Consider the following 7,737-nt stretch of genomic DNA (forward strand, 5'->3'; position numbering starts at 1 on the left):
GGCTGCAGCTATAAAGCGCCGGCCGGGCGCACTCGGGGTGCCTGCGCAGGGGGAGCAGGGGCAAAAGCTTGCGAGTGGGAAACGGTGCGTCGCAGCCAAGTGGGCACGAACGCCCCCGTGGTGCGGCGCCGAGTGGTACGGCCGGGCCCCCAAACCTTGCAGTCTCACTTGAGGCTGAGATAATCTGGAGGTAGCGAGGATGGGCTGGGTGGGTCGAGTGTGGGTTCCCGGAACGGTCTTTTGGAGGGAGGCTTTCCTATTCTGCCAAGTTTCTGGAAACCCACCGTTTTGACCATCCTCGGTTACCTAAGCCTCAGAGCCTGAGAAGCTTTATAGGGGGGAAAAAAAAACAAATTCAACAGGTACACGTTTCATATGACTATAAATAGGCCTCCCCAACCTCGCAGCTCTTGCTTGGCATTAGACTTTAGACAATTCAGCCTCCATGTTAAATCAGACCCGTTGCCAAGCTGCGTTTTTGTTTTTTTTTAATGCCTGCCCAGAAGAAAACTGGCTGGAATGTAATACAGGTTGCGTTGGAAATGCTGATGTAATGTGACTCCCAAGGAAGAATGGGTCCGTGATGGGGAAGCAGAGAATCCCACAATACTACTTGCCCAAGAAGATGGGCGGCCGAGAATTTTAGGGAACGGATGTAGGTGTAATCCCGAAATGAGAGCAGTGAAAGGAAAAATGTATTCCCAAACGGGAAATAACATTCTGAATTCGCAGCAGAGTATCCCTTGTGAAGAAGAAAGGGAGTTGCAACTGAAAGAAGCCACCGGTTTCTAATGCTCTCCGGTGAGTTTTTATTTATTTTTTTCCTTTACATCAGCACATTTGGAAGATGGAGAGAAAGCATCCGTGGAAGGTTACATTAAAACAGAACGAATCTGAAGAAGAGGGCTGGGAAAGCTAAACCTTAGACTGAAGTGGGGCTTGCCAGAGCCTTAGGAACTAGGCAGATTGGATAGTTTTAAATATGCTCAGAACAAGATGGTGATGGAGAAAGAATAAATGTACTGATAAGGAAGTCCAAAGCAAATTAATGTGGGGGGGGAATCTACATTTTGTGACCAGATTTCTACAGGATTTTAGAGCTTTTGCATGTCATCTCATTTCATCATTGAAAGCTCCAATGAAAAAACTTCTTAATGTTGTAGTTTTAAAGAACAGGATCCAGAACTTAAAGGGGTTCATTTGTTTCCCATCACAATTGAGAAGTAAAATTGAGAGGCCAAATCATGGCATATTGGCCCCCAAGAGTCTGTTCTCTATCTCAGATTTCACTTCCATTTTCTTCCCATTTTTTTTATATCAGAAAAGGAAGAAAGGTCGAAGGGAACCTCCAACAGAAAATGAAAAAGAGAGAAAAACCTTAGCAAAAACACAGATTTCAATGGGTAAATCTGAGCATGTAAATTGTCTCAATAAAGTTGGGAAGGGGTTGGTTTCTAAGTCAAATTAGGTAAGTAGGGCTGGGGAAAAAAGCCCATAGGGCTGGAGCGCACACTTGGCATATGGGAGCCCTGAGTTCTCTCTCTGCCACCACATGGGCCCCCAAATACTGAAATTGGAGGATTCCCAGAGGGATCAACTGGTGTGATCCCAAAAACAACAAAATAAACAGAAAGTGAAGCAGCACCCGACTTGCCTTCAACCAGACTTTACATTCCAATTTACTGGATTTATTTAACAAATACTGAATACCTACTATGTGATTGTCACTAAATTTGAAACCGGGAATACAAAGATAAACACAGAATTAACACAGAAATTTCCCTCATGAAGGTTTGCAGAGGGCCTCCCTGGTGGGACACAGGTGGCTCCAGGGGCTGCTCCTGGGTCTGATGGTTCAGTGCTAAGATCCAACAATTCAAGGCTTCAAGACCAGTGGTGCTGGGGACCAGCTGGGCTACTTTCAGGTGTCTGGTCTTAAGGAATCAACTCAGGGCCTCAAGCATGCTAGGCATGCGCTCTAGTCCTTGATCTATCTCCCAAGCCCTAAATCATGGAGCTATGGGCCATTTTCTGAGTGGTGTGGGACTAATTCTAGGGATAGTTTGTGCTAAGTGCATGGTTTAAATGTGGGACGCCCAGGTTCCATCCTCAGGAGCAGATGGTCCCTGCCTCCAAGCCAGGAATATCCCTGAACACTGTAGGGCATGGCACAAAAAGAATACTCTGGTGTGAATGAGAGCAGAGGTCAGGATCACTTTGTCAAGTGCAGGACTTTAGTTAAGCTTTGCAAAATCAAGGGTGTTTCATTAAGGGCTGATGGAAGGGCAGAAGGGAGCAGGTGATGATTGTTACCAAGATCAACAATAAACATCAGGAAGACAATGTGAGAAAGCTGTGATAGTGGCCACCACGTATCCATTCAATAAATCTCTCTAATAAGGGCCTACTGTATGCAGGGAAGCAAACAAAAACCTTTATGATTGTTTATATGGCAGATAGTAGGAAATGTAGCTCTTGAATTTCTATCTCAGTAAAAAGGTTACAAGCGATTCTGGGATCTGTGCAGATCTATCAGTGTGGCTGAGATGGCCTCCACTTGTTGCTCTGCCTCAGCTTTTATCTCCAGCTGGGACAACAGTAATCAGTTCACAAATTGAGGCTGTCTCAGCCTTTTCATTTTACTTATTATTTACTTATTTATTGTGCCACACCTGAAGATGCTCAGGGGTTACTCCTGGCTCTTCACCCAGGAATCACTCCTCAGAGGGCCATATGGGATGTTGAAGATTGAATCTGAGATGACCGAATCTAAGTCCAGCATCTTACCTGCTGTACTATCTCTCTGGCCCTTATTTTGTTTTCAGATTTATTTTTAAGTTAATGGCATTTATATTTATATGCATTTCTTATTTACATGCATTTAAGTGCATTTAAATGCATATATTTACATGCACTTCTTATTTAAATGTATTTATGTGCATTTCTTATTTATGCATTTCTTATTTATCTTTTGGGGTGTATGGGTGTGTGTGGTGTGTGTGTACACATGATCATGGTCAGGAAGCATTCCTGGTTCTGCTTGGGAGCTGCTCCTTGCAGTGCTCAGGGGACTGTGTAGTGCTGGCATCAAACCCAGGGCTCTCGCATGCAAAGTATGAATTTTCCCACTGATCTATCCCTTTGGTCACATTTATATGCACTTTAGATTTAGTTTTACTTTATTTTGCTTTCTGGACACACCTGACTATACTCAGGGATTCCTTTTGGTAGTGCTCAGGGAACCATATGCAGTGCCCAGGATCAAATTCAAATCAGTGTCGGCCACATGCAAGGCAGACAGCTTATTCCTTGAATATCTTTCTGTCCCAGTACATGATCTTATAACTGCCTTTCTTGGTTTAAGATTAATTTTTTCCCTTGAAAAGGATTTTCCAGAACTTGGAAATATATTTTATGTGAAAAATATTGAGTATTTGCTAATCCCATCAAGCTTTTCATCTTTCATGCCTGCCCACATCTGAGACATCAGAAGGGATGTGTAGGAATCAGGCAGCTCCCAGCACAGGAGGAGGTGCTAGCGCCCAGGCATGAACCTGACCTTTAAGAAACTGCAACCCTGGACACAGCTCAGAAGAGCACTTGCTTTACATGTGTGAGATGGTGGGTTCAATCCCCGGCACCCGAAACACATAAATTAAAAACAAAACCGAGATTGCCTAGCACGCTGTGAACCCAGGTTTGATACCTAACACCATATATGCCCCTCCCCCACACTCCTGTTCACAGGAGCAATCCCTGAGCACAGAGTACAGAGCCAGGAGGATTCCCTGAGCACTGTTGGATGTGACCCAAAAAATCCAATAAATAGATTAAATTCAAAAAATATAAAAATAAAGAAATAAAAATAAAACCCAGGCTGAAACTGTGCCCGAGGAGATGTAATATCAGTCCTGAGCCAAGTTCTAAGGACTCTCCATTTGTGAACTCTTAGAAAAATAGGAGAGTGCTTAGACACACTGGTGCCAGCCGCCTGCTCCTTGGGAGGTTGTGCTCTTCCTCATGCTGCTTCGATTGGTGTCAATCAACATGCTAATTGCGGGGGTGTTCAATATTCTCATTGTGGGGACTTTTTTTTGATTATTTACTTTTGCAGGGTGGAGAGGATCTCTCAAGTGGGACTCAGGAGTTGGGGGAGGGGATGCTTCCTGGCAGTTCCTGACCAGCCTGGCAGGTGTTCAGTGCTAGGGTCAGAGGATGCATTGTGCTGGGATATCACAGCCACCACCAATGCTGTTTGCCAAGTGTGTCTTACCCCCCGTGTTAGCATTCCAGACCCTGTTGCTGAATTGGGGGGAGGGGAGTAGGGGGGAGGCACACCCAGCATTATTGGGTCATTGATGGTGTTGGGTGATGACTGAGAGCTGCTCTGATTCTGAAATAGCAGATTCAGATACTCCCAGTGCTCAGGGGACTATCTAGCCTCCTACATGCAGATCACGTGCTCCTCTGACTATTGAGTCCCAACCCACCATCTCTTGGGTGGTGGGGTAGGTTTGTGGTTTCCGCAATAAGCCACATGTTCCCACCCCCCCCCAGCCCCCACCTCCAAAGGACGAACTTTTCTAAAAATTAACATGTCAAGTAGATATTGGGAAGACCTGACTTTGGGAGCAGTACCTGAGAAAAAGATGCAAATATTTTTGTTTCTCATTTGAATTTAAAGCTAACAAAGTCTCCAGCTGTCCTGCCAGGAGTGAGAGATTCCATTTCATTTTAATCATCTTGGCTTCCAAGACTCAGAAGGGCCCAGAGCACAGAGGAGGGAAAATGCTGCGACTTGAGCAGTGATACCTGCTCTACCTAAGGAGAAGGGAATGGCAGCAGTAACCAGCGATTTGCTCTCTTGCTAGACTGATGTAATATTCATTAATCAGTAAGGAAATTCTACCCACTGAATTGACTGGCATATAACTGGATTATGACATCCAGTGCCAGGCATGTGATAAACACTCAATAACTGCTTTTCAGCTAAAAATGCTCAAGGACATATTTGAAAAGAGATAATGACCAAACAGAGAACTGCAGAAGAAAAGTACCAAAATAAAGAACAAAAATGGAGTAAAGAGGGAGGGATATGGCTCAAGCAGAGCTCACACCTGGCAGTTTTAAGGGCCTGGGTGCAGCAGGATCTGGTACCACATGTCCACCCCAATTTTAGCACTATTATGTGTGGTCCCTATAATTCACAACAAAATAAAAAAACAAAATTATTGAAGAAATTTAAACTATATGAGGCAGAGGAAAAGTGATATGATGGGGGGGGCACAATTCATGTTCAAACAATGAGAGTTATCTTTATAATTACTTGAGAGTATAAAATGAACAGGTGGATATCCGAGGCAAGCACTAGTTATATTAGGAAGCAATTAATAATTGAAGAAGTTCATATGGATTTCTACCAGTGAATATGCCTTACACAATAGTTATCATAGCAAACCCTTATTGAGACAGTATGTCAGGAATTAGTTATATATGTACATATACCTCGAGCGGGCCCAGTAACGTCTCCATTGGAGACTTTGTTGTTACTGTGTTTGGCATATCGAATATGTCACGGGGAGCTTGCCAGGCTCTGCCGTAAAAGGACATACCTACATACATATTTTTATTTATTTTTGCTTTTTGGGTCACACCCAGTGAAGCATAGGGGTTACTCCTAGCTCAACACTCAGGAATTACTCTTGGCGGTGCTCAGGAGACCATATGAGATGCTGGGAATCGAACACAGGTCGGCCGCATGCAAGGCAAACGCCCTACCTGCTGTGCTATTGCTCCAGCCCCACCTACATATATTTTAGAGATGAACTAATTTATTTTCCTACTGCAGAGAGCTGATGCTCACTTGCCACTCATTTGACTTGTTCTTTTTTTAAAAAATTATTTTATTTTAATGTAGAAAATCTGCAACAGTTAACACTATTCTAGAATTAAAATCGATTTTAGATAACAAGCTTCTAATATCAAAATCAGTAAGTATTAAAATCAATTTATGTGAAAATTGTTGTATTTGATCATGGGATTTTTAAGTCCTTGTCTAAGAATTTATTAAGCTGTTTGTTGCTAGTCGAGTCATACTGTTTTTTTGTTTGTTGAGTTTAGTCGGCTCCTGATGTTACATTCCTATCTGATTTGGTGTACAACTGGAACTTCAGTATCGAGGAAGTAGGAGATGTTCAGGATGGACGATCTGGGCCAATGAGTCTACATGGAGGTGTTTGGGCATGGCTGCTGGAGCTTCCAGTAGTATGGGGGATAAGGTGGAGAGGAGTTTAAGGGGATGATGCCCTCTCTGACTCCAAAAAATCACCAGAGTTCTCAGTCTGGGCACTGGGTCATGGTCACGGTCCTCCCGTTGTTCATTGATTTGCTCAAGCGGGTCCAGTAACATCTCCATCGTGAGACGTGGTGCTATTGTGTTTGGCATACTGCGTACATCATGGGTAGCTTGCCAGGCTTTGCCGTGCGGGCTAGATACTCTCAGTAGCTTACCAGGCTCTCCGAGAGGCACAGAGGAATCGAACCCGGCTCAGCCAGGCCAGCTGCGCGCAAGGCAAACACCCTATTGCTGTGCTATCGCTATTATTCTCGGTTTGGTGTCTCTACAGAGAATTTTCGTGAAGCGGTAGAGTTGAGCCCTTGGTGTAAAATGCAGCAGTGGGATGTGGGTGCAGCCTCTGAAGCTTCAACTAGGCATATATTCAGCCCACCCACCTCCCGAGGGCACCCCAGAGTTTTCAACTGCAGGGACCAGTGTTTCCATGAATGTTGGCTACTTAGCATCAACCTCCCTGGAGATTTAGTTCTGAATCAGTCGAGCAGAGCCAGTTGGTGAGTCAGCATGGTGGCAGCTGTCTGTTTTTTATGTTTATTGACTCCTTTAGTCATCATAATGACCTTTGGGGTATTTAAAGCCATTTCCGATAGCACAGCGGTAGGGCAGTAGCCTTGCACATGGCTGACCTGGGAAACCGGGTTCGATTCCTCCACCTCTCTCGGAGAGCCTGGCAAGCTACCGAGAGTATCTCGCCCGTAGGGCAAAGCCTGTGAAGCTACCCGTGACATATTCAATATGCCAAACATAGTAACAACAAGTCTCAAAATGGAGACTTTACTGGGCCTGCATCAAGCAAATGAATGAACAACGGGAAGACAGTGTTCTACTTCAGAAATAAAGGTCAGGGTCTGAAGATACAGTGCAGGGGTTAAGTTACTTGTCTCGAACACTACTAACCCTGATTTTATCCCTGGCACTGCATATGGTCCCTTGAGCATCACAAGGAATTACTCCTGAGCAAGAATTAGAAACAGCCCATGAGCAATGCAATGCTGGATATGACCTCTCCTCCTCCCGCCTCCCACCCCCGCCAAGGAAGAACAGAAATAAAGATCACAAAGATGAAGTCTGGGCTGGTATTTACTCAAATCATGAGAATGAAAACTTGACCATAGGTCATTTGTACTCATGATCACTATATGTCTTCTATATAGTGCATTTTATTATGCTTAATAAAAATTTCGAAGTACAAATTCATATTTATTGGTTTTATTTTATGATCACGTAAAAAACTGCCTAGGTCCAGGTTATGTTTTCTTTAGTAAGTGTTAGTGTTTTTACTACTAGCATTTAGGACTATGACCCATTTTTAGTTCATTTTTTGTATGTAATATAAAGATAGAAACATCAGGGCTGGAGCGATAGCACAGCAGGTAGGGCGT

The sequence above is a fragment of the Sorex fumeus genome, unplaced genomic scaffold (assembly GCF_029834395.1).
Source record: "Sorex fumeus unplaced genomic scaffold, SorFum_2.1 ptg000055l, whole genome shotgun sequence".
Taxonomy (NCBI): Eukaryota; Metazoa; Chordata; class Mammalia; order Eulipotyphla; family Soricidae; genus Sorex; species Sorex fumeus.